General features: G+C 47.5%; 1 protein-coding gene across 5 annotated transcripts in view; it reads right to left on the bottom strand.

Moving 5' to 3' along the window:
* The window catches only part of ASMTL (acetylserotonin O-methyltransferase like), an 816,255-nt gene that overhangs the window by 324,594 nt on the left and 464,789 nt on the right, over positions 1-26,872 (bottom strand). The window lies entirely within an intron of this gene.

Raw genomic sequence — 26,872 nt, 5'->3', positions numbered from 1 at the left:
CTCTCCCACTCTCTAGGTCCCCTCCCACCCCGCAAGGAGTGCTTCTGTACTGTTGTGAGTGACTTGTTTTGCCTCCTGCGTTTCCCTACTTTGCCTTCCCTAGTGTTGGACCCCAACCCACTCCACCCCCTCGCACATCCTGCATTGTGTGATGCTGGGCTGTGGCTGCGAGTCTCTACTCTCGCGCCCTTCTCCTCCCACCTTCCTCCTTTGGACCCTCTATGGTACTCTGTTTCGCCCATCTTCTCGGTTACTCTATCTCCTAACCCTCTCACTAAGTCTGGAAGGAATAAGTTCATGAAGGACATCCTGGTTGCCAACCCTATCCTCCCTATTGCTGATACCTACATCATTGCTTCCTCCAGACAGACTCACCAACATCCTCTTTATCGTTCCCTCACCCGACCTATGGACCCTTCATATGGTCACTCTGCTCTCTCTTCCTGACCCATTAATGGTGGCACAAGTTGGGAGGTCCTCTTAGCCTCCTTGCTTTATTCCAGAGTCATCATTAATGTCTACCTCAATGGTGCCATCCTAGTACAAGGGCCTCAGCCCAACCTTCGACCTTTATATATATAGCTTTTTTTATAGCTGCCTCTCTCGCCTCATCAACTTTCTTCCTTCTGCCACCCCGGCTACCTCTGTACTTGCCCCTCAACAACCTTCGTCCACCAGCCCGGCTCCCTTTCTACCCCCTCCCTCCGCTACTCTGGCTCCCTTGCCACCTACCGCCATGGCTCCCTTGCCAACCCGTCCCTTTGCTACTCTGGCTCCCTTGCCAGCTTTGGCTCTCCTGGCTCCCTTGCCTTCCTCGTCCTCTCTAGCTCCCTTGTCAGATGCCTCTCTCCTGGCTACCTCGTCTTCATTAGCCGCCACCTCTCTGGACCCTCTGCCACTCACGTCTTCCTTGGCTCCACTGACGACTCCTCTCCCTACCTCCCAGGCTCCTCTGCCACTTCCGGTGGGGACCCCTGTGCCCCTCTCTGGAAGTCTTTCAAAAGTGGCAACCTGCTCTACACTGCTACTCTTAACTGTCACTCTGCTGTCAAACACTCCTCCAACACTTCTTTGAACTGCTGGATCTCGATGTTCTCGCTCTTACTGAGACATGGTTCAAGGCCAGATCTGTCACGAGATTTGTAACACTTCTCCCTGTGGGCTACAAGATCCTCTCCGAGCCCAGGCCCAACAGGCCCGGAGGCGGAGTGTCCCTGATCTTTCCTTAGTGGATTCCTGCCTCCATCATTCCAACTCAAACCTACTCATCCTTTGAATGCCTGGTCTGCGAGCTCTCCATTTCTACTGGCTCCTCTCTGACCCTGACCACTTTCTACAAGCCACCTGGCCAGGCCACCCTCTTCCTCTGTGAATGGGCTGATCTCACCTCTTCCCTCCCCTATCTCCCAGCTTCTCCTCCTTGGGGATCTCAACATCCATCTGGACGCTCCGGACTCTAAGGACTTTTCTGCAACCTCTGCAACTCTCTCTCCCTTTCCATTCTACCCTCTGGTCTGAACCACTCTGCCGGACACACCTTGAATGCTCTCATCTCCTCTGACATCCCTCTCTCCAACCCTCCCACTACTCTCTCCTGGACTGACCACTTTCTCCTCTCTTCTCACTTGAAGCTTCCTGCTGCCCTGGCAATGGCCCACCCAGCACTGCCTCCCTCCTGCACAGTCATCGGACCCATGAAGAGTGTGTCAGTTGCAGCCTTTGCCTTCACCTACTCTCCTTCGGCTGACTCCCATCCGGACACAGCCTTTTCCAATGTTCACCTTTCCATCTCTAACACTGTTGACATCCTTGCCCTTGTGAGGAGGATCCGCCTGAAGCCTGCCAAAAAGTGCAATTCTTGGTATGACAAGGGCCGTTCTAAAACGCAAGTGCAGGAAAGCTGAACAGAAACGGGAAGCTTCAGGTTCACCCTCTGACAAACTGGCCTGCCACTTACTCTAAAGGCAATATAGACTCTCAATCCTCTCTATTTATACATTTTTTTAAAACAGTTAAAAAAGTCTCTGCCTTCAAGCCAGCATCGCTGCAGCATCTTACAACATGGCCGAACTTTTTTAAACCTCGACGAAGCTGGCCAATCCTACTGCACTATCATGCTCTACCACACCCACCTAGGCCCTCTGCTCGGCACTGGCCTCATTTCACCGCAAAAATCCAGGACATCCTGGCCTCACCCTCATCTGCTTCCCTCCCTCCCGCTACCTCTCTCAGGTCCTCTTTGACCACTCCTTCTCCTCTCCTCCCTCTCTCTCCTGTCACACCTGATGAGGTTTCCCGACAAGTCCAGTCTATGAAAATCTCATCCATACAGGGGTCTTCCTGTCCCTCCAGAACCATTAAGGACAACATTGAATCTCTTGCTCCAGCCCTGGCCGATCTCGGCAACCACTCCTTTGCCACTGGAGTTTTCCCCTCTCCTCTCAAGCACTGCCTTGCACACACCTGCTCAAAAAGCCTTCTGCCAACCTCTCCATCCTGGCAAACTATCACCCGATTTCTATCACTCATTTCCTGGGCAAACTCCTGGAGGAATTGGCTATCTCCCAGCTAACGCCCCCCTGAATCTGTTGGCTGTCTCCATGATCATCACTTTGGTTCAGCTCATCCAGAAGCACGGAAACTGCTTTCCTGAACACCTTTGAACATTTGCTCTATAACCTCGACTTTAACTCTCCCACTGTCCTCATCCTTTATCAACCTTTCTTCTGCTCTTGACACGGTTAACCACAACATCCTGATCACCAGTCTTCGAGAGACCCTGGGCATCATGGATCAGGCATTGGCGTGGCTAACCTCTTTCCTCTTGGACCGACCTTCCATGTTGAACTCAGGTCTTTCCTCTCCTCCATCACACTCTTAACATGTGGTGTTCCCCAGGAATCTATCCTCTCACCCTGGTTTTTCAATGTCAATCTGGACCCATTAGCACGCCTGAACTTTACCTTTTTCTCTAATTTCAGTGTTATGCGGATGACACGCAGCTCTCTTTCAGGCTACCCTAGGCCTCCTCCTCCTCTTCCTCGCTCATCCCGCACTGTCTTCCCGCTATTCAGGCATGATGCGCCTGTAATGATAAATAATAATAATAATTTAGCATTTATATAGCGCTACAAACCCTCAGGTATCTGAACGCTGCTTATTACCCACGGTGTGTGGTGCTCATTTATCGACCTTGGAAGGATGAAAGGCTGAGTTTGGCCCTGTCGAGATTGGAACCTGCATCAGCAGGCTCTGCACAGATGTCAAAGAGAGCGCTCTACTCGCTGTGCTATCGGAGCTCTGCCTTATTGTCAGCAAGAGAGATCCTCCTCACTGGGACCCCTGCTCCCGCTTTTCCGCTTTCACTCTGGCCAGCCTCCCTTGGCCCTGCACCCTCACCCTCTTGTGAGGCCAAAAAACGGTATTAGCCTATCTGACTGTGTCAAACTGACCAAATGACCAATTTGACCAAATATTATATGGGTTATTTGGCCTTTGGTCGAATTTGACTGCATATATTGGTACATGACAACCCTGGAGAGCGGGTGTTGTGGGGGTGTCCCCCGCTATTCAGGGTTGTCATGCAATATTGGGGGAACAAGGGTGTCCCTTGCTTCCTTAAAATTGGAGGTAGAGGACAAAATAAAAAACAAAAAATCATGTGCGTTTAAATTGGGCACAGACCAAATTGATTTACGGTCAGTTTGCCACAGTAAGTTTTTCGATCAAACATCCCCAAACCAAAAAACCTCAGGGTCATAGTCGATTCCACTCTCTCCTTCTCCACACATCATGGACATCTGCAAAAAGTCCCATTTCCAACTGCACCTCCTCAGGAGCTAATCTACCTTTTCTCACCTTCCCCCAGAAGCTCACTGTCTCCAGAGCCCTTGTTCTCTCTAGGCTTGAATATTGCAACAGCCTCTTTCTCAATCTACCCAAGTCTACCATCTGCCCTCACAACGCATCCAAAACAGGACCGCAAGACTCATACTTGGCCTCAAGCCCAGGGACCGCATCTCTACGGCTCTAAAATCCCTCCACTGGCTCCCCGGTGGCTGCAAGGATCAAGTTCAAGCTCCTCTGCATCATCCACGAGGCTTTCTGGGGCTGGGGACCAAACTATCTCCAGTGCTCTCTTCCTAAATTCCTTCCTTCAGGGCCCTCCCCTCGTCTACTTCCAATTCTCTGCGGGGGAGTCGCTTCACCAAGCAGAGACTAGGTCGTAGATCTTTCTCTCTGCAGGTGCCTCCCTCTGGAATGGCCTTGATGCCACTCTCTGCCTTGAGCCGAACCTCCTTAAGTCACGGAAGTTCCTGAAGACCTTCCTCTTCTCTTCCTTCTTTCTTCTCTGTCTCTCCCCTGCTTACCTTTCCCCTCCTCTGTTTCTCTCTGCCTTCCTTGGCTATCCTTCACTTCCCCCTGCTCAGTTACGTTGACTGGCTGCCTGGTGCTCCTCTGAGTCACATACAACACTTCCCCCACCCCCCGCCCCATGCCCAGTCCCCAGCACCTACCTTCGGGCCCTCCTGTACTGCCACCTGGCCTTCCTTGTACTTCCAGGGCTTGTTCCCCTTGGAGGCCCTGCCTTCTTTCACTTAACCCAGGGCACGGTTAAAAAACGTGAAGAGAACTAGTAGCAATGCCAGCAGCAAGGCCGTCAGGCTGAGAAGGTGCAGGTACCAAATCTACCCCGTCCACGCCTGGGCGACGCGTATCATCCTGCATCAGCACTGTTTGAGTTTACTGATGACTCTCAGGAGGAGAGGCAGCAGAGGGAACGCGTACAGAAACAGGATATCCCACGGGAAGGAGAACGCATCTCCCATGCTCCTCGGCTGGTGGAACCTGCTGGCAAACATCTGGCATTTGAAGTTCACCGCCGTCACAAACAAATCGATCGGGGCCTGCCCTACTTCATGAAGATGCGACCCACCTGGTCCTGCCGAAGTTCCCAGTCGTGGCAGGAGCGCAACTCCCTGTTGAAGGAGTCAGCGATGGTGTTCTTGACTCCCGCCAGATGGGAGACAAGAACGGCCCAGTGCCACAAGTTCTGTGCTTCTTTGGAGAGCGCCAAGGATCGCGCGCCCCCCTGCTTCTTGATGTAGAACATTGTGGTGGTGTTGTCCATGAAGATCCTCAACACTTTGCCCTTCAGAGACAGAAGGAATGACTTTAGGGCCCAGAACACTGCCCGCAGCTCCAGGATATTGATGTGGAGATCCTTCTCCTCCGGCAGCCACAGGCCTCTGGCGTGCAGACTTACGGTGTGGGCTCCGCAGCCCTACAGGGAAGCGTCTGCGGTGATTGTCTCCTGGTATGGGGGTGTTTGAAATCCTGTGCCCTGGGCGGTGTTGGAGCGTACGCCCCACCACCTCACCGCCCGATGGAACTCCTCGTCAAGAGGGAACCCGTCTGCGAAGCTTCCGGACACTTCTATCCAGTGAGCGTCCAGGAACTCCTGAAGGGGTGGCATCCGCAAACTGCAATGCCGGATAAGGTAGATGCAAGATGACATCATGCCAAGCAGCGACTTGATGGTCCACACCGTGGCGGTCTTCAGTGACAACAGCCGTTGCACTTTCCTCAGCACAGCCGCTATCCTCTCCTCCACAGGCGATGCTAGGCAGGAGGCTGTGTTGAGCATGGCTCCTAGGAACAGTGCATTCGGCGATGGTGTCAAGCAGGACTTTGGATAATTGATGGAGAACCCCATCTGTCAGCAGCTGGACGGTCGTCTGTGTGTTCGACAGTTACCGCTCTTGAATTGGCCCAGATTAGCCAGTCATCGAGGTACGGGTACATGTGTATCCCTCATAGATGTAGATGGGCCGCCACTGGTGCCAGGCACTTCGTGAACACCCTGGGAGCTGCCTTTAGGCAGAAAGGGAGAGCTTTGAACTGGTAGTGTCTCCCCTGCACCACGAAGAATAGGAACTTTCGATATTTCCTGTAAACGGGAACATGGAATTAGGCGTCCTTCAGATCCAACAACGCCAGGAAGTCTCCTTCCTCCAGGTGGCCGAGCACGTGCTGCAACGTGACCATCCTGAATTTTTGGGACTTGTGGTCTTCTTTCTTACTAAGAAGTATCTGGAGTAGACTCTGGAGCCCCGGAGTAGTCTTGGAACTAGCTCGATCGCCCCTTTTTGTAGCATGGCCCATACCTCCTGCAGGGGCTGATGGATGTCCCACTCCTGCCGGGTCAAGGAAGGGATCCGCTGCCACTTTTGCTGAAACTCCAAGGTATGTCCGTGGGTGAGAGCATCCAGCACCCATCTGTTGGTGGAGATCTTTTCTTTTTTTCTCATTTAGTTTATACAAACTTTTGACAAAGAAAGAAAGAAATCCTTTATACTTAATACTTAGTCCATTACTACCTATAAAATCTATAACTTCGAAAATTTCTCATAGTTCCTTGGGTGCAGATCTTTTCCCACTCGCTGGCGAATCCAGTCAGCCGGCCTCCCACCGGCGTGCATCGCTGGGGGCCAGAGGTCCTGGCAGGTTCATTCCTGCTTCAGCACTTGCGTTCCACCTTGGGGGTGACCACAGCACTGGCCACCTCCACCGAAAGCCCTGCAATGGCCTCCGTAAGCCTCATAGGTCATGGCCCAGGAGGGCTGACAGTACGATGAGGAGAAACCTTTAGTCAATCTGCTCGACTTTCCACCGAAGGTGCGAAAGAAGAGTGGCGCTGTTGGAGAGTACCAAGGGCATGAGCAGTCTCTGTATCCATCTTGAAGGCCTGCAAGGACTTGTTGACAGCCTTCCCGAAGAGGTTATCCCTGTCAAAGGGCATGTCCAGTACCCTCGTCTGGTCCTCCTGGCAGAAATTGGTGGCCACAATATTATAAAACAAAGGGGTGCCTGATTAAAGTCCCAGGTCCTTCAGGCGTTATATAATAGTCAACAAAACAATTGGACCTATGGAACCGGGAACAGCCTCTCAACAGATTAATTTATTTCATAAATACCAATAAATGTTCAATTTTCAATTTCTAAAAACTTTTATTTGCATATCAAATTCATATAAAATACTAGAACATTTCCACAGACAAGTATCTACAAGTTCCACTCATACTCAATCACTCCTACCATTCGTTCAATTTTTGCTTTTTCGCATCAAATTTTTTGACATGTAAATATAAATGGCCTCACATATGGACGGCCTCGACCCTAACTCCACATTACACAAAAGTCCTCCATTCGATTATCTGATGGTTCCGTCTGTGTGTTTCTAATTACACCGACATACATCTACACGTGTTTCGGTTGTCTTTTTCGGGACATCAACATTCATCGGCCCTTTGTTCATACAACCTTCTTCAGGACAAAATTAGGGGAGTTTCCTTATTCCCATACGCATCGAGTAGGGTGAGTATCACCACCTAAAATACAATCTATAATATCAAAAACACGCTAAAATCAGTTGAATTCAGTTTTATACATTCTCTGTTAAACATAGGCTATTCCCACTGATTTGAACCACAATTAATGTGAAGGTATGATTTTCAATAGTAAGCATCATGACAATGTCTACGGGTGACACACTTGTTTTCCCCCCATTTCCATTGTTAATTGGATTAATCCTGTCTACAGCTCGGTATAGTAACCACCCTTATCTAGCCCCAACGAAGATGCAAACAAAAATGTTGGAACACTACTTGTGGAGCATTGTACTTACTCAACTAGATAGTGTCTCCCTTTTCTGTATCGCTACAAGATATTCAAAACCCTTCCTCAAGAGGGATTCTTCGCAGCTCAGTCAGGAGGGACCTATTAATTCTCATAGGTTCCTGGAAAGAAGGAAAAGAGCACTTTCAAAGAGGGTTTTTTCAGAGTCTCTTTTTTACATATATGTAAGCCAAAACGATACTTGCAACGGCTATGATCTCGTAGTGCACCAAATCTTAAAAAGTCTTAATTCGCCAATGTGCACAACGTACACCAATTCTTAACAAATAGCCGATATCTCTTGCGGTTGTTATATCATTTGACACGGTGTGTGGGCCAAAAACGGATGAAAATATCTAAGTGCGTTCGTATTCCTTTACATCGAACTGATCTTAATTAGAGCTGTTCCCTACATCTCATGGTGGCCTTTCTAGTATACACCCCTACATGTACCCGAGCATTAAACATGATCTAATAAATCTAGTAGAAGCTATATTCTACTCCGTACTTTCCCGCCATTAGGTTCTCTCTGTTTGCAGGCGGCCATCCCCACTCACTTGCTTACCTTGCTTCTTCTTTTCAGGTCCCAACTGCATGCCGTCTCGCTTTTCGACTTCATCCGGCATTGTTTACATAAGCGCAGCGCGGATTTATTTGTACTTCCGTGTTGGTCGCAATAGAAAGAGGAATGCTGTTGGTGTTCCAGTCGTCACCGTAATGGATGGACTACACTTTCATTTTAGTCGCGATAAAGAACGGACTGCCTTTACTAATTCATTCGTGAACATTGAGAATTTAACCCTTCTTCCTGCTTCTTGCATTAGTTGTGCATTAACATATCTCAATGTTCTGGATATAGATCATATTTGTGGATATAGAGTGAAAAGAGATTCCAGCACATTCCACATCTATTTAATGTGTTATCAAAGCTCCCCATTCCACCGAAACATTCAGGCCATTTTTCACCGTATCTAAACAATATATCCATCGTTGTTCCAATTTGTGGAGCATAGTTGACATGTTCCCGCCTCTTTTCGGTAGTCTGATAGCCTGTAACACGAACCATCTCAGGTCGGTGTCTTTATGTTGTTTCAGACTAAAGTGGTCCACCAAGGGTTTTTCCGCCACTTTGTTCCGAATACAGCTATGCTGTACCCCTATTCGCTGTCTCACCTCTCTGGTTGTTTTTCCCACATACAACAAACTGTAGGGGCATCTGATAATATAGATAGCGTTCTTAGTGCGACGGTTTGTGTGTGTTTTCATTTTCCATTTTATCGCCCCATGATTGAACTCGTGCCTGGTCTCGGTCAGCGGACAGGATACGCAGTTGCCGCATTTATGATGGCCTGTGATTGGGGGTAGACCCCATTGGTTCAATATAGTTTGTTCCGAATTCGAATCTCTGCAAGTGTGCACTAGACGTCTAAGATTTAGGCTCTTTTTAAAGGCAAACATGGGTTTCTTCGAGAGACTTCCTGCTTGTTTAATTAGATCCCAATTTCGTTTTACAATATTTTTGATTTCATTGCTTACCGATTAAAAGTAGTCACACAAACTAATCTGTCTTCTTTCTTTTTTTCTTTTGGTACCAAGCATTCTTCTGTGTTTCTGTTCAGAGCCCTTTTCAGATTGTTCTTTACCAACTTGCGTGGATAGCCTCTTTCTAATAGCCTTCCTTTTAGATCCTCTGCATGTTTTTTGTATTCATCCTTATCGGTACAATTTCGCCGTATCCTTAAAAACTGACCATAAGGTAAACTCTGGCGTATCGACTGAGGCTCTAAATGAAGTAGAACTGAGCCTTTTGTCAAGGGGTCTGTCCTTCGTACCGGCAACGAGAGCAGACTGTTTTGACACAGAAGTGGAACTACACAGATTTTTTCGGAACATTAGACTCGAACACTATTTTGAGATTTTTCTGCCTAATCAAAAGAAAGACAATCAATCAGCCAATACAGCAGAAGATGTCCCCAACGTGACAGGACTGAAAATAAAATCGAGGTTTAATCCACCTCCATACGCTTGTCCACCGGAGATTGAAACTTTCGAAAATCGGGTAACGAAAGAAGTTCTGAAGGCGATCCAGAGAAAGAACTATACCCCAGATAACCTGAACAAAAACGAAAGAGAGGCCTCGAAACTATTGTGTGATCGGAAAGACATCACGATCAAACCCGCCAACAAGGGGGGAGGGTTAGTCATCCTATCTACAGAGAATTATGAAAAAGAATGCACACGTCTGTTGAGCGACGAAAATGCCTACGTAAAGCTAGCTCTAGATCCCACATCTAGACTAGAAGAGGAAATCAAAAGCCTGACCAACCATGCAGAAAGGGAATCATGGATAAGCAGTGAAGAGGGTTGTTTCCTCAGAAAAAGCCACCCTAAAAAGGCAGCTTTTTATATTCTGCCCAAAATTCACAAAAGGATGTCAGACCCACCAGGGAGGCCTATAGTGGCGGCAATAGATTCATTATTGGAACCACTCTCTGTTTATGTAGAATTTTTTCTCAAACCTTTTGTGGGCAAAATGCCATCTTATGTGAAAGACTCGGGGGATATGATAAGAATAACTCAGAACCTAGTACTAGATGATAATGATATCCTAGTCACAATGGACGTAGAGTCACTCTACACCTCCATCCCCCAGACAGAATGTCTGGAGGTGTTGGGCAGAATTCTGAATACAATACCAGAATCACATACTCCACCCAGTGAGTTTATACAAGAATGTGCAAGGATTGCGATGACCGAGAACTTCTTTCTATTTAAGCAAACCCTTTTTAAGCAAAGAAAGGGAGTCAGCATGGGGGCTACTTTTGCGCCAGATGTGGCAAATGTGTTCATGGCGGAATACGAAGAGAGATATATTTTGGGAGAACATAGCCATCTGAAACAACAAGGTGATCTGTGCCAAGGCCTTCGGGCTTGGTACAGATACATCGATGATGTGTTTATGATATGGAGGGGCACAGAGGAAACATTGAACCAATTCCATCAGTGGCTAAACACATGTGACAACCATATCAAATTCACGATGGAATGGCATAAAAATCAAGTACGTTTTCTAGATCTACTCATTAAGAAGTCACATCAGCAGTTGGTCACTACCCTCTTTCGGAAAACAACCGATAAAAACACACTAGTCCACTACTCTAGCTTTCACCCATTGGGGCTACGCCAGAATTTACCTTATGGTCAGTTTTTAAGGATACAGCGAAATTGTACCGATAAGGATAAATACAGAAAACATGCAGAGGATCTAAAAGGAAGGCTATTAGAAAGAGGCTATCCACGCAAGTTGGTAAAGAACAATCTGAAAAGGGCTCTGAACAGAAACACAGAAGAATGCTTGGTACCAAAAGAAAAAAAGAAAGAAGACAGATTAGTTTGTGTGACTACTTTTAATCCGGTAAGCAATGAAATCAAAAAGATTGTAAACCGAAATTGGGATCTTATTAAACAAGCAGGAAGTCTCTCGAAGAAACCCATGTTTGCCTTTAAAAAGAACCTAAATCTTAGACGTCTAGTGCACACTTACAGAGATTCGAATTCGGAACAAACTATATTGAACCAATGGGGTCTAACCCCAATCACAGGCCATCATAAATGCGGCAACTGCGTATCCTGTCCGCTGACCGAGACCAGGCACGAGTTCAATCATGGGGCGATAAAATGCAAAATGAAAACACACACAAACTGTCGCACTAAGAACGCTATCTATATTATCAGATGCCCCTGCAGTTTGTTGTATGTGGGAAAAACAACCAGAGAGGTGAGACAGCGAATAGGGGAACACCGTAGCTGTATTCGGAACAAAGTGGCGGAAAAACCCTTGGTGGACCACTTTAGTCTGAAACATAAAGACACCGACCTGAGATGGTTCGTGTTACAGGCTATCAGACTACCGAAAAGAGGCGGGGACATGTCAACTATGCTCCACAAATTGGAACAACGATAGATATATCGTTTAGATACGGTGAAAAATGGCCTGAATGTTTCGGTGGAATGGGGAGCTTTGATAACACATTAAATGGTTGTGGATGTGCTGGAATCTCTTTTCACTCTATATCCACAAATATGATCTATATCCAGAACATTGAGATATGTTAATGCACAACTAATGCAAGAAGCAGGAAGAAAGGTTAAATTCTCAATGTTCACAAATGAATTAGTAAAGGCAGTCCGTTCTTTATCGCAACTAAAATGAAAGTGTAGTCCATCCATTACGGTGACGACTGGAACACCAACAGCAGTCCTCTTTCTATTGCGACCAACACGGAAGTACAAATAAATCTGCGCTGCGCTTATGTAAACAATGCCGGATGAAGTTGAAAAGCGAGACGGCATGTAGTTGGGACCTGAAAAGAAGAAGCAAGGTAAGCAAGTGAGTGGGGATGGCCGCCTGCAAACAACAGAGAGAACCAAATGGCGGGAAAGTACAGAGTAGAATATAGCGTCTACTAGATTTATTAGATCATGTTTAATGCTCGGGTACATATAGGGGTGTATACTAGAAAGGCCACCATGAGATGTAGGGAACAGCTCTAAGATCAGTTCGATGTAAAGGAATACGAACGCACTTAGATATTTTCATCCGTTTTTGACCCACAGACCGTGTCAAATGATATAACAACCGCAAGAGATATCGTCTATTCGTTAAGAATTGGTGTACGACGTGCACATTGGCGAATTAAGACTTTTTAAGATTTGGTGCACTACGAGATCATAGCCGTTGCAAGTATCGTTTTGGCTAACATATATGTAAAAAAGAGACTCTGAAAAAACCCTCTTTGAAAGTGCTCTTTTCCTTCTTTCCAGGAACCTATGAGAATAGGTCCCTACTGACTGAGCTGCGAAGAATCCCTCTTGAGGAAGGATTTTGAATATCTTGTAGCGATACAGAAAAGGGAGACACTATCTAGTTGAGTACGTACAATGCTCCACAAGTAGTGTTCCAACATTTTTGTTTGCATCTTCGTTGGGGCTAGATAAGGGTGGTTACTATACCGAGCTGTAGACAGGATTAATCCAATTAACAATGGAAATGGGGGGAAAACAAGTGTGTCACCCGTAGACATTGTCATGATGCTTACTATTGAAAATCATACCTTCACATTAATTGTGGTTCAAATCAGTGGGAATAGCCTATGTTTAACAGAGAATGTATGAAACTGAATTCAGCTGATTTTAGTGTGTTTTTGATATTATATATTGTATTTTAGGTGGTGATACTCACCCTACTCGATGCGTATGGGAATAAGGAAACTCCCCTAATTTTGTCCTGAAGAAGGTTGTATGAACAAAGGGCCGATGAATGTTGATGTCCCGAAAAAGACAACCGAAACACGTGTAGACGTATGTCGGTGTAATTAGAAACACACAGACGGAACCATCAGATAATCGAATGGAGGACTTTTGTGTAATGTGGAGTTAGGGTCGAGGCCGTCCATATGTGAGGCCATTTATATTTACATGTCAAAAAATTTGATACGAAAAAGCAAAAATTGAACGAATGGTAGGAGTGATTGAGTATGAGTGGAACTTGTAGATACTTGTCTGTGGAAATGTTCTAGTATTTTATATGAATTTGATATGCAAATAAAAGTTTTTAGAAATTGAAAATTGAACATTTATTGGTATTTATGAAATAAATAAATGTGTTCAGAGGCTATTCCCGGTTGCATAGGTCCAATTGTTTTGTTGACTAAGAAATTGGTGGCCTTCAGGCAGCCTTTGATGAGAGAGGCAGACACTGTTCACCATCTGCCAGAAAGCCGTGTCAGCGAGGTATAGGGCCACTGTAATCATGGTCTGAAATCACTTCACCTTCCTGGAGGAGGGCAATCGCCTCCACCCGCTTTTTGTCGGGTAGGCACTCCAGAATTGGGGCCAGCTTGTACCACAGCTCCCAGTCGTACCCGACAAGGATCGCCAGTGCTTTGGCTGCCTTAACAGTCGATGCCGCAGAGTAAATGACCCTTCTCCCCATGGCGTCCAACTTCTTCCACTTGCTGTCCGTAGGGACTGAGGACAATGATGAGGGGTTAGACTATTTCTTCCTCACAGCCGCCAACACCACCGAGTCCGGTGACCATAAGGACTTAGGTGCAGATTCCGGCACCCAGTACTTTTTCTCCAGCCTATATCCCTCGTGGCCAGTGTCCTGCAAGGATGGCTAGGCCTTCCTCCTACACGTCGTCCAGGAGGGGCACTGCAATGATGCTATTCCTCTTGGCCTCACAGCTCTGGTATAGGAAACCCTCCTTCTTGGTATCCTTGGTTGTCAGCTGGAAAAGTTTGTAAGCTTTGGCGACCATGGCATGAAATGACCCCACATCATCCGGAGGGGACGCCTTCGGCTGGGGCAATCCACCAGCCGTGACGATGTGGTTGTCATCGTCCGTCAACGCTGTTTCTGTCCCTGAGTCCTGGTTTATTGGGGGGGGGCACCCGGTGGGGGTGTGGAGATTGATCCAATGGCACATCCTCTTTTTAGCTGGAGGCTGATCCGGAGCCCCAGGGGCTGGGGCCTGTGGCATCCTCTTCTGGATTTCTGACACCAATGTGTGTAGGGTCGAAAGAATGTGTAGGGTCGAAAGAATGTCCAGGGTTACATCTTTCAGCTGAGCCAACTTGGTCGGCACACTAGGCCCTGCACTGTCGTCCTCCACGTCCTTGTTGACCATGTGCAGGGTCTCCTGGTCCCCATCGTCTGGGGACAAAACATCCATGTCTTGGGGTACGGCTTGTGGCTGGCATGGGACTTAATCAACCCCTCCACCCCCATTTTGCACCCTAAGGGGTCGAAGCCGGGCTCAATGATGGCATCCTCTTCTCTAGTGTGCCAGCAGACATCGCTACCGCCCCGGCTGAGGCCTCCCGCCTCGGGTGTAGGGACACCCTGAGCGCAGTAGGGGCTACCTTCACAGGGTCAGCCCCTTTGGCCATCTAGAGAGTGACCGCCACCAGCTCAATCGTCAACGAAGATTTCTCCTGTGCCGCACAGGCCTTCCTGGGAAGGTCAGACGTCTTTTCTTCCACCCTAGGCTTTTCGGGCTTCTCCGCAGTTGGGCGACTTCCTTTTTGGAGGAGGAGCTTGATCAATGGCTGGTGATGGAGGCAGATGGAGAAACTAATCAACTGAAATGGGCTCGCCGTGCTTGGCCTTGTCTTGGGCCCCCACAGATGGAGCGCCCTCAATGGACTTAAAAGCCTGCTATTCAGACTGACCGGTCCTAGGTGAGGCATGACCCTGCTTGGAGCACGGGGAAGAGGACTTGACGCTTAGCCACGCCACCAGTCTACTGTGTCGATCCTTCATCCTTCTCTTGAAGAATTCAAGGCAGATTTTGCAATCTCCTTCTTTGTGGTCTGGGTGAAGGCAGTGGAGACATTGAAAGTGTTTGTCCTCAACAAACATGTTCGGCAGTCCGCATCTGGAGCAGAGCATGAAAAGGGATTTCCCTTTCTTCTTCTGCTCATTCATGGTCAGAGGTGCAGAGTAGGCCCAATGGCCTTCTGGAAACTTCTATGAAATCCGACGATCCTTGCCCTTGAGGGGCACTGAAATTCACTGACAGCCGTCAGCCGATCGAGAGAAGAGCACACCAGCTCTTTTTAGACAAAAATAGAAACTGGTAATGTCGAAAAATGAAAAAACAGTAGAAGTAGCTCACAGAGGAAAACTCGAGAACTCCCAACACTTGAACGTGCGGTAAAAATCTGAAGATGGCTGCCAGAGGAGGGAACTTAGGGAGAGGGCAGTCATTGGCTGGGGGCAGTATGACCCAGAGTACAGTAATTGGTTTAGAGGAAAAACACAGTTTGCAACTGAAAGTGAAACTTTTCTTCTGTTACCGAGGATTCCAGTGCTGACGACAAGGAAGGTTCATGAGTGTGAATCCATGCCAGACCCATGCTGGAGAACCTGTATTAACTGTCCAAAAGAACATAGGCTTACACTGATCTAAAAGAGAACATATATCAGTGCGCTAAGCAGCACTTGAGTCATTCATTGTATTCAACAAAAACAAAAAAGACTTTGCCCACATTGGTTGCAGGTGGCATGTGGTAGTGTGGGGTAGAGGAAAGGAGATCAAGAGGCTTAGTGCAGATTATATTTCGTTGCTTCCAGCTATGATTTTTATGACCATGGCATAGGTTTTTAAAAGCCATCCATACAAACCATAGGAAAAGAATAAAAAAGTGGAAGTTTCTTTCCATGGAGAGATTAAGAGGCTTTGCTGGAGAATGTGGGTATTTCTAATTATAAAAAAACATTCCTTTGTATATTTTTCTATACAGAGTTCAGATCCAAGACAGAGTTTGGGATCTTGTTTACTTTTTGGCTGCTGCAGAATTTCAAGTCAAACCTGCACCTGATGATATGGTAGCTTGCTTGAGGTTTGGTGACCAGTTTATGCTAGATAAATGGATTAGGAAGGTGGTAGCTGCTGTGTCACTGCTAACTTTCAACATGATGATGAAGTTGCCACTGTGGGTGTCATTTGGAAATATCAGATAGATGCAACTGCAAGATGAAGGATGGTAAACAAACCACATTACTACAATTAGTTACACAATTCTAGGCATTGGCATACAATATTTTCTCATCATCTGCCTTGCAACATAATGTTCTGAGATTAATCAAATAGGTCCCCACCTACCAAAAATATAGTTTAAAAAATACTTATTTATCAGCCTTCAATAACAATTCATATGCACCCATTTAAATAAAATCAACCCGTGCTTCACAGATGCAATGTAGTTGGGCTGCGTTTGAATTTACATTTATCTTCCTCTACACAGTTAACGAGGTGGCAGAACTTTGTGACAGTTTCACACCATACCATGCTCGTCAACTTGCAGATTTTGAAAGTGATTCAATAACACACCGATGCAAAACAGGTGAGTTACTCTAGATTTAAAAAAAAAAGTGCCTTGATTGATCTATATAGCGGTCTGCAGCAATATGCTTCATTCCAAGTGTCTATGTAACAGAGTCATCCACTACTCCTAGATGACATTCATTAAACACTGTGATAGCATTTCTGATGATTGTATCTGCTTAGATTCACGTGCTGGGCATATAGTCCAACATCTAGTGGTAATCGCTGAGTATTGCATCTTTCTTTCGAGGATTGAAAGGGGGACGTTGAGATAGGCATGCTTGTAACACTTTCCCTAATGTGACGCGTAGTGTACCCAAAATCCCTCACGCATCGAGGTCCCTCCGATTGTGTTTTTTCTGCCGTGAGGGAGCCTATGACTATCGTGAGTGAGTACAGAGAGAGAAAGGTGTAAGATGTCTATGTTCCTTCCACTCCAAGAGGGGAGGAAGGGTGGGGGCATGTGAATCTAAGCAGATACAATAATCAGAAATGCTATTACGGTGAGTAATGCATGTCTTCTGATGCTTTTTAATCTGCTTAGAATCACATGCTGTGCATAGACTAGCGAGTGGTACCAAGAGATGGTGGTGGGATGTGTGAAGGAACAGTAGAAAAGAGATGTATTAGCACCGCCTTTCCCACCTGAGAGTCAGACCTAGAGTGAGTATCTAGGCATTAGTGCTGTGTAAAGTTGTCTACTGAACTCCAGGTTGCTGCTTTGCAAATGGACTCGAGAGGAACATTTGCAATGAATGCTATGGAGGCCCCAGTGCCCCAAGTAGAGTGTACTCTAGGCTTGAAGGGCAGAGCTCCCTTGGCAAGAGTAGCACAGTGTGATGCAGTTTACAATCCACTTAGAGATGGCCGATTTAGAGACAGGCTCCCCTTCTCTACCAGCCGCCACAGACGAAAAACTGGTTCATCTTTCTTAGTGGTTTAGTTTTTTCCAGATAATATATCACCTCCCTCCTCACACCTAGTGTGTGGGGGCTTCTTTCGGCCACGGTAGTATGTTTCTGAAAAAAGGTGGGTAGTTCTATTGATTGGTTCACATGGAACTTTGAAATAAATCTAGGCGCAAACCGTGGGTGAGTGCGCAGGACCACCTTATATTTGTGAATCTTAGCAAATGGGTCTTGAACTAAAAGGTCCTGCAGTTCACTAACTCTTCTTATTGAGGTGACTGCCATCAGGAAGGCGGTCTTGTAAGTGAGTGCTTTAAGGCTAGCCTTATGCATAGGTTCAAAGGGTGGCCCCATTAGTTTAGTTAGTACAACATTGAGGTCCCATCCAGGAGCTGGGTTGGAAATGGGGGGAATGAAATATTTTAAACCCTTCCATAAAAGCCTTAATGACTGGGATGTTCCACCACAAAACCTTTTTCTGAGACGTGGTGTAAGCCGAAAGTGCAGCTAAGTGGACCTTTAGGGAATTTAAGACCAGACCAGAGTCTAGTAGGTGAGTCAGGTACAAGGCAATATGTGTTGGTGAGCAGTCAATGGGATTGATGCTCTTGGAATTGCACCAGATAACAAAGCGTTTCCATTTGTTGGAGTAGCAATGTCTGGTGTTGGGTCTTCGTACTTCTTTAATTAGTTCCATGCATCTTTGAGGGAGTTGGACTCCGACTTCAGGAGCCAGGCTTCTAAGTTGAAAGTTTGCGGGCATGGGTTAAGTGTCTACCCCCTGTTTTGTAACAGCATGTTGTACGGGCATGGCAGCTTCTTTGCAGGTGTGATTGACAGTGCCATTAGGTGAGAGAACCAGGGTTGGCGGACCCACATCTGGGCCACCAGAATCATCGTGACTGGTTCCTGTTTGTTGAGTAGGGGAGTCGGGAGAAAAGCATAGACAAATGTCCCTGACCATGTCATCCAGAGACAATTGCTCTTGGAGCGGTTCTATGGGTACATGGAGGTGTAATCTGGGCATTGTGCATTCTCCAGAGTTGGGAACAAGTTGATTTCTGGGAAGCCCCAGTCTTAGAAGACGTTGAGAACAATGTCTTCGTGTAAGTCTCTGCTGAGCACGTCCGCCAGAAGATTAAGTTACCCTGGACCATGTTGTGATATGAGGAACATCCTGTGTTTGAGATCCCAATTCATGTTCTGAGACAGTTTGGGAAGCCCTAGAGATTGAGTGCCCCCTTGCTTGTTTAGGTACTACATGGCCGTGGTGCTGTCCGTGAGGACTATGACCGTCTTTCCCTGTAGGTGTGCTTGAAAGGCCTTCAAGGCTTTGAACACTGCCAGCAATTCCAACAGGTTTATGTGGCTGGATGCTACCGCTGGGGACCAAACGCACTGCGCCGTGTGATGAAGGAGATGACCCTGTCAGAGATGGGTCTGTGGTGAGAGTGGCTTCTACTGCGGGGGTGGCAAAGGATTTCCCCTGCAAGAGGTTCTCCCTTGACAACCACTGCAGAGAGAGAGAACGAGGGCTGCCGAGACAACCGCTAGATCATCCCATTATCAGCTGGCCTGACACCACTGGCCTGAGAGCCACTCTTGCATGGGGCGCATGCACAAATGTGTTTGTGGGACTAGATAAATGCAGGAATCCATCATCCTTAACAGTCACATGGCTATGCGTACGGTCACCTCTCAATTGGCTACATAGTGAGGGATCTAGAACAACATGTGTTTAACCCTCTCGTTGGAGGGGAAGACGAGCCCATCTTTGGTCTGAATTAGAGCCCCCAGAAATTGTTTGACTTGGCTGGGGTCTAGGCTGGACTTTTCCTTGTTGATCGAGTATCCCAGACTGAGGAGAAATTCTATCGTTCTCTGGGTATTTGATAGGCATGTTCCGTACGAATCCCCTATTATTAGCCGGTCATCACAGGAAGGATAGACTGGGATGGACTGTCTGCGCAGGTGAGCCGCTACTACCGGCAGTACCTTTGTAAACACACTTGGTGCTGAGGCAATGCCAAAGGGAAGGACTTTGAATTGATAGTGATTGTCCTCTATCATGAACCTTAGGTACTTTTTGTGCGCTGGCAACATTGAAATATGAAAGTATGCATCTTTCATATCCAATGTGGCCATGTAATCCCCCTGTGTTAACAGCAGGATTACTTCCTGCAATGTTGCCATTATGAACTTTTGTGGCTTGACAAATGTGTTCGCTGAATGTAAGCCTAACACAAGGCGCATGGTGAGATCCTTTTTGGGTACATGGAAGTACACTGAATAAATACCCTTGTTTTCCTGATGAATTGGGATTACTTATAGCACCCTTTTCTTGAAGGATCTGCACTTCGTCCAGCAGAATTTGCAGGTGTGCTGGCAATGGCTGTCTGGATGTTGGTGGACAGTAATGAGGTGGTCGGTAGAACTCGGTACAATAACCGTGGGCTATGGTCTTGAGACCCCCTCCCATGCGTGAAGAAAACATGTTAAACATCCCCTGACTGGGGAGGCATGAGAGGGGACCCAGAATGTCGAGTCATTTCTGAGCGGAGGCCGGGGAGCATCTAGGGGTGGAACTCCTACCCCTGCCTTTGCCTCTTCGCTGACCACTTTGTTGCTATTGATCGGTGGCAGCTGCACCTTGTCCGGAGGACCATGGCGTACTGTCATGCATGCTGGACGCTACGCTCGTAGAACAGCTAGACCGTTCTACTCCAAGTGGAGGTTATTCGATACGTTACCGGGAAAACGACGTTTGCACTTTTCACGTCGCTAACTTCACGTGACTTTTGCTTCGTCACGTGAACTACGGTATTACGTATTTAAGCAGCGTAGAAGCTTCACTCGCTGCTTCTGATCGTCTCTATTGGCGTTGTGTAGCTGAACCTCTGATCTGCATCCTGGCATATTTCTACAGCTACTTTTGGGCCTTCGATAGCGTGTGTTCCGCCACACGCTGATTCCTGGAGCTATCCCTTCGCGTGATAATTCACACGCGTTCTCTGTCTTCAAGCGTGGCTGGTCCGGACTGCGGGAATCCTGCCCGCGTGTAATTCCACACGCTCACGCTGTCTCTAAACGCGGCTGTTCCGGACTGCGGGAACACCGCCCGCGTGTTATTCCACACGCGCTCTCTGTCTTCAAGCGCGCCTGGCTAAGGCTGCGTAAATCCTGCCCGCGTGTAAAATCCACACGCGCACGTTGGCTTCAAACGTTATTTTCTTCGCGGCTGTTTATATCCGCGTGTACTTCTAACTCCTGCATCTGTGGAATTAACAGAAGGATTGATCCCTATAGTGGGAAGGAAGCCTTTCAAGGATTATTGGAAGGTGACATTGAACTGAACTTTGGACGCTATCCTGTTGTGAATTCAACCCGTATCTAGCGTGAGCCTCGTTCCGTTCGGGATAAGTCTCCCTTGCTAATTTTCCCTTCCTTGTCGTTTGTTCTTCATTCAAATCCATCAAGAGACTTCTGGATTGTTCTACCCAAATCTAAAGGTCAGTGTGAACATTCCTGTCATTATCTAATTCATCATACTCAGATTTGAGCAGTTATTCATGATACTTTAATTTGTCCTAGGCTGGATTACTATACTTTACCCACGCCCTTTCCAGTGATCCATCGCTCTGCCTGTTTTATCAGCCAGAGGGTTGTATCATTTGGAAGGTCTTTTATTGACTTCACGACTATCAAATCGTGTGAACAGGGATCCGGAAGACCCTACCTCCTGTATCCTTTTGAGTATTGTATCCTTTTCAGTTAATACTTTGGTACATTCTGACACGTACCCCCTGTTCCATACTAATTATGTGGGGAACGGGAAAAAAGATTGCCCTTGAAAGGAACGTCGAGAGTTACCCCCCCACAACCCCTTGCTGTTGGTAAGGGGCAAGCAGTAATTTGGTTAAGGGATTTAAGAGTCTTGTGCTTTATTTCCGCTGTTTCTAGGGCATCGTCCACAGCTTTCCCAAACAAATTAGAGTCCTCCACTGGCTTGTGTATAAGGGAGGTCTGGGTTTCTGGATTGAACCCCGAGTTTTTGAGCCAGGTGTGCGGTTTCAGAAGAGTGCATTGGGCCAGGGTTCGCCCCGCCGTTTCAGCTGCATCCAATGTATTCTTGATGATGTTATGGGTGACCTGCTTCCCTTCGAGACAACCGCCAGCAGGCATGATCGTACCGGTTCTGGGACTTCCTGGCAAACCTCCTGAAGTAAATTCCACTGCACATCAGTATAGCTTGCGAGAAGTGTAGTGTTATTAGCAATCCTGGTGGAATATGCTGCCGAGGTTGTGATGCACATGCCGGATGTGTACAACTTTTTACAGTCCTTGTCGGGGGGCTGTTCCGAAGTAGACAATGGCAACCTGCCCTTTTCCTGGTAGTAGTAACTACTACTGAGTCTGGAGTGGTATGCCCCCAATGTACAACAGGTCAGAAGGGGAGGGGCGAAACAGTTTTGCGACCCTAGGGTTAACAGCCCCCGTCAGAGAAGGGGACAGTAAAGAAGGTGCAATGCACTGGTTGACCGAGTTTAGCAGGGGGATTGCCTGACTTGCGGATGGTTTTTCCTTTAGGATGTCTTCCACAAAGTCAGTATCCTGTATAGCCTCCTGAGTGGCAATCTGAGAATGTTCCGTAGCCCTTTTTAGGATTGTATTGAATGCCATTTGATCATCAATGGGTGAAGCTTGTCTTGGTGGAGGCGAGGAGGGGGGATTAAGACAAAGTGCATCTGTGTCAGTGAAAGTCAAGGTGTTTCAGCAGGCTGATCTTGGCCCCAATCTGGACATGGGTCAGGTGAATCCTGGCCAAAAGGGATTGTCTTGTTGGCCATAGGGATCCTCATAGACCTCTTCAGGTTCAGAGTATTCACAAACATCTTCCTGTGGAATCTGGCTGGAGAGGTTCTGTACCTTTGGAAGACTAGGTTAGGAATCCTCCTCCTTAGGTCTCTTAGAGTTAAAATATTTGTCAGAGAAGTCCACAAATTTAGACCGCTTCTCCATACAGTTTTAAAACCAAACCCTGGTCCATGGAGAAGACCCAGAGGGGTCAGGAGGAGGGAAGGGCTCTTCTGGAGAAAGGGTGTTCCTAGAGGGAGAGGCCTTGTCAGCCAGATTCTTAGAGAGGGGCTGGGTCCCCTCTGATTACTCCCCTCAACTAGAGGATGTAGTTTTGGGCTTATTTGCCGGCGAGAAATTATATTAGCGAGACTCCCGCATAGCTCTGGTGGGTTCCGGAGAGATTTCGACGCACCTGTAGGGGTCATTGAGGTCTTCGACACCGCCGAAACCTCTTTGGTGGACACACTCTTAGACGGCAGCCTAGTGTTTTTTTAGCACAGTTGCTGTTGTGTGTTGAATGCCGGATGCATGCCGAGACATCGGAGGCGGGGAGGGCAGCCTATCCAAGGGATCGGAAGGCACAGCTGAAGTCTTCGACGGGCCTGTTGGCGCCTGTTGCTTCATCGACGTATCTATAGAGGGAGCGCGTGGGGTTGTTTGCTTATCCTTTTGTCGTGCAGGGGTGCCCCTGTCGCCGGGATGTAGCTTCCCCATAGCAGTACCGGCGGCCTGCATGACGGGGCCGGGGACGGGCAACTGGGAACCGGATGGTTCCTTGGGTAAGTCTATGGCCTCCACATCGGAGCCATGTGTTAGGGAGAATTCTCAGAAATGCCAATTCCCTTCTACCTTAGCGTCTTTTTGATGGACTTTAGAACTTTTTTATTTCTAACCTGGACAGAGCGAGACCTTTTTCCCACTCTCTCATGTATTTTTCTGTGATTTGGACTCTGTTTCCTTTGACTTTGAAGTCTGACAAACTCCATAGGCATCATCTTTACATTGTGACACGCAGCACCTTACATTTTGTAACTTTCTAGTGCCAGCACACACTATATTACAATAGGGTGCTGGAGGGAGTACTTAGTATCCCCTTTGTGTAGTTTCTCATGTAACATTTTTATGTTACCCTTTCTACAATTAATGGCTGGTGGCAGTGTGTGATGAGTCAGAGGGAGCCAAGCAACATCAGGGTCAATTAAATAGTGAAGAGCGATTAAATCCATGTCTTTCCAGGAGGAGTGAACTGCAGGGATGATGTCATAAATGGTCTTGGAGGGAGGGCCTTCCTGATGGCAGACAAGCAAGTGCTCTAATGAGAGAAAAAGTGTGGTGCTTTACTTTAATACTGGACTTCTGATATTTGTTTGTTTTTAGAGTTTGGAGAAGAGCGAGGAGGAAAGGCTTCCCTCCGAAGAGGAGACAGTTTATGAGTGGGCCTATTAAATTATCTCGAAAAGTTAAGACGAACATGCTCCTGTTGAGCATCTCGTGAAGTGGTACTTTATTTAAGTTGGAGCCGAGTTGAAACCAAAGAGAGAGAGGTGAAGCGGGTGGGGAGGCAACTAACGGCCAAGCAACGGCCGAAAGACTCTTCCGAACAGCTGTAAGAGCGTGTGAGACGGCTTCAGAGGGAGGGGCTGTTTGAGCAGCTGTGAGGCTGTACGCAGCATTGGCCAGCTCCCCCTGGCAGGAGGCTGTAGTCGCGATCCGGCCGGCGCTGACAGATCAGCTGTGAGGAGCGGCGGAGCGCTGCTCACATTGGCCCAGCCCCTCCTGTGCAAGAGGCTGTCTTCGCGATCCAGCCGGAGCTGACAGATCAGCTGCGAGGGGCCGCAGAGCGTTGCTCCGGCCCCCACCGTTGCGGGGGCGGGGCCTGGCTTGAAGCCTGCCCGTCCGAGAACCGCAACGGAACACCGAGCCAGCCCCAGCACGTCGCATGAAGCGTATGCAGTGAGCCAACTGATACGGAGAGCCGAGGAGGGAGGGGTTCCCCTGAGGCACGAACACGAAGAGGCTGAGAGATAGCGAACGAGGTGAGAAGCTTCTTTTACCAAGTGGCCCCAAATTAAAGCGATGGAGCGTTTAAAGGACAAAGAGAGGCGCAGAGAGGGAGTTCGTAAGAGGAAACAGAGAAAGACTGCCTTCATTGTTGTAGGAGGGGAAAAGAACTAAAAGACACTAAGCTGGATTGAAATCAGGCATTAACCCCTCACTTGTCATTCCCATTGCCAAGCCACGCCAAAGACAGAGGAGTTTGCAAAAGGTCCAAGCCATTAACGGTCAGCTTTATATGAAAGGTGCCTTGTACAAAGGTCAAGGGCAGACCAACCATGGCATAAAGACTCTTATCTTTGACAAGCACGTGGACAACAGTCTTAAGAGAGTGGAGGCAGTCCGGCTGATGAAGAGCAGGGTCAAAGGTTAACAGCAGACCGTTGAACATTGTTATTGTTCAGTTAAAGAAGTTAAATAATAAATATAGTTCAAATCAAACTGTATTGGCTGGTCTACCTGTATCCGCTCTATCACATAGTTGTTCACTTTTTCCTACCATTGTGTGTTTTTTACCACGGGCTGCAATTGCAACTGCAGCAAGAGACCTATGGATGCCCATTTCGTCAAAATGGCCAGTCTTCTTTTTTCACCATTTGTTGTTGGAAAGGTCTTCTTGAGATTTACTCTGTGGGTCAAACCAGGTTTGGTCCTTTTGTTCGTTTTGTCTTTGGCGGGATTCACTGGTGAAGCCCGCCTCTGGCTCCAGCGTGTCTGCCAGGGGCAGGAAGTGAGGGAGGTGCCCGAAACTCTGTGTGCTTAATCCCCTTGGTTACAGGAATGCACCCAAAGGCAATTGGCCAGCTTGACAGCCACCCTGCTTTGTGAGTGACAGCTAGGCTGCGAATGAATGGGAGAAACCTGCATAAAAGGCGAGGCTTTTTGCTTGGAAGGCAGAGTGGACCACTGGACGAAGGAATCCGAAGAAGAACTTGGAAGAGACGTTTGCTGCAACTCCTGGAACGTTGGTTTGCCCAGTGAAGCCCTGCTGCATTGCTGAAGTTCCGAATTTGCCTCGACTAGAGAAGCCCTGCAACAGACGACTTCTCCCCTTGGGTTTGTGGGACCAATCCACCCCAAAGTGAACGCGTCTGGACATCGTCTTGGAGCTGGCTGTACTTCCATTGCTGCTGAAGGAACCAAAGTGCCAGGGAGAGGAACACCAGACAGAGTGCATTGCTTTTAAGTCGGACCCCAAGCTCCAGGAAGATCCTCCGGACTCCCTTGAAGCAGGACTGACCAAGTTTGAGCCACCTCAGAGTGCTGGACCCCAGATGCTACGAAAGTCCATAGTGGTATCCGAGAACCACAGTGGTGCTGTTTGCGCAAGACGCGAGGAACTGAAACCGCAAAGTGCCGCTGAGCTGAACTTTGCTCATTGTTGCCACAGCCGTTCCATTCGTAGTGCAGGAGCCCCCAGACATCCTCCCTCTTGTCCCCACGACCGAGGCCCAGGAACACAGGATCTGCAGACCTACACAAGAACAGAAGCCAGCTAGAAGCAGGTTTTCTTCTGACATAAGGTACTGTAAAACTACGAGGACTTGCCTCTTGTCGTGTAGCCTTGCTAGTTCTCAGTTGACACCTGTCTTGGTTGCCCTTGCAGAGTTGCTTGCAGAATTGCCCCTGACAAGCCTCCCAGCTTGTGGCCTTCAGTGATTTCATTTCTACAAACCTTTCTAAAAACATAATGCAAGACTTTTAATGACCTGCAAGAAGATCTCCAGCTCCCCTAGACTTTGCTCAACTAACATTGGCTGTCCTGGCTCCCTGAGAGACTCGTTTTACCTCCGACTTTGTGCTTTTGCCTTTCCCCCAGGAAAAGGTTAATTTACTTTGCATTGGAGGTTCAAAGAGTACTTAACAGTTTATGAATTATTTGTCAACCTTTGTTTTATTCCCATACCTAACCTTTGCACCAAACTCAGTATTGATCTATATGTACCAGTGATAAATCAATCAATGCCCACAGTGTCCTAGCTATTTAAGTCACCTGAGGGCGTAGTTAGTGTCTGTGTGCCATCCCCAATGGGTATCATGTGATTAGAGAAACTAAGAGTGTGTTTTGCAGTTTATTTTAAAGTGTTACATGTTTTGCTCCATTATTCAACTGACTGTTAAATAAATTAATTGTTTTATCAAGAAACCTTGTGTAAAATTCTTTATTTGAATAACTGTCATTGTGAAACTCCGTGTTACAACCTAACAGCTCACATTGACCCCTCTTCGATAAGCCTGGCTTCTCAGTCACTCTACCAAATTGTGTAGTACATGCTTATACCAAAGGTTGGGTTAACTATTGTTAAGAGGACAAGGCTGGTGCAGTCTCCCACAGGGTACCCCATACAATCTTGCCTAACACCATGGCTGCCGCTTGAGCCCTAGTCACTTGAGGCGCTTGCGCCGACCGGAAGGGGGGGTGGGGGGGACGGGACTACCTTCGGCCTGCTGTATGGCATAGGCCACCCACCGCTTCGTTCC

This window comes from Ambystoma mexicanum, chromosome 7p, assembly GCF_040938575.1.
Source record: "Ambystoma mexicanum isolate Mex_15411 chromosome 7p, UKY_AmexF1_1, whole genome shotgun sequence".
Lineage (NCBI taxonomy): Eukaryota > Metazoa > Chordata > Amphibia > Caudata > Ambystomatidae > Ambystoma > Ambystoma mexicanum.
Note: the sequence above shows the minus strand (reverse complement) of the source record. Positions and strands in the feature narration are given on the sequence as shown.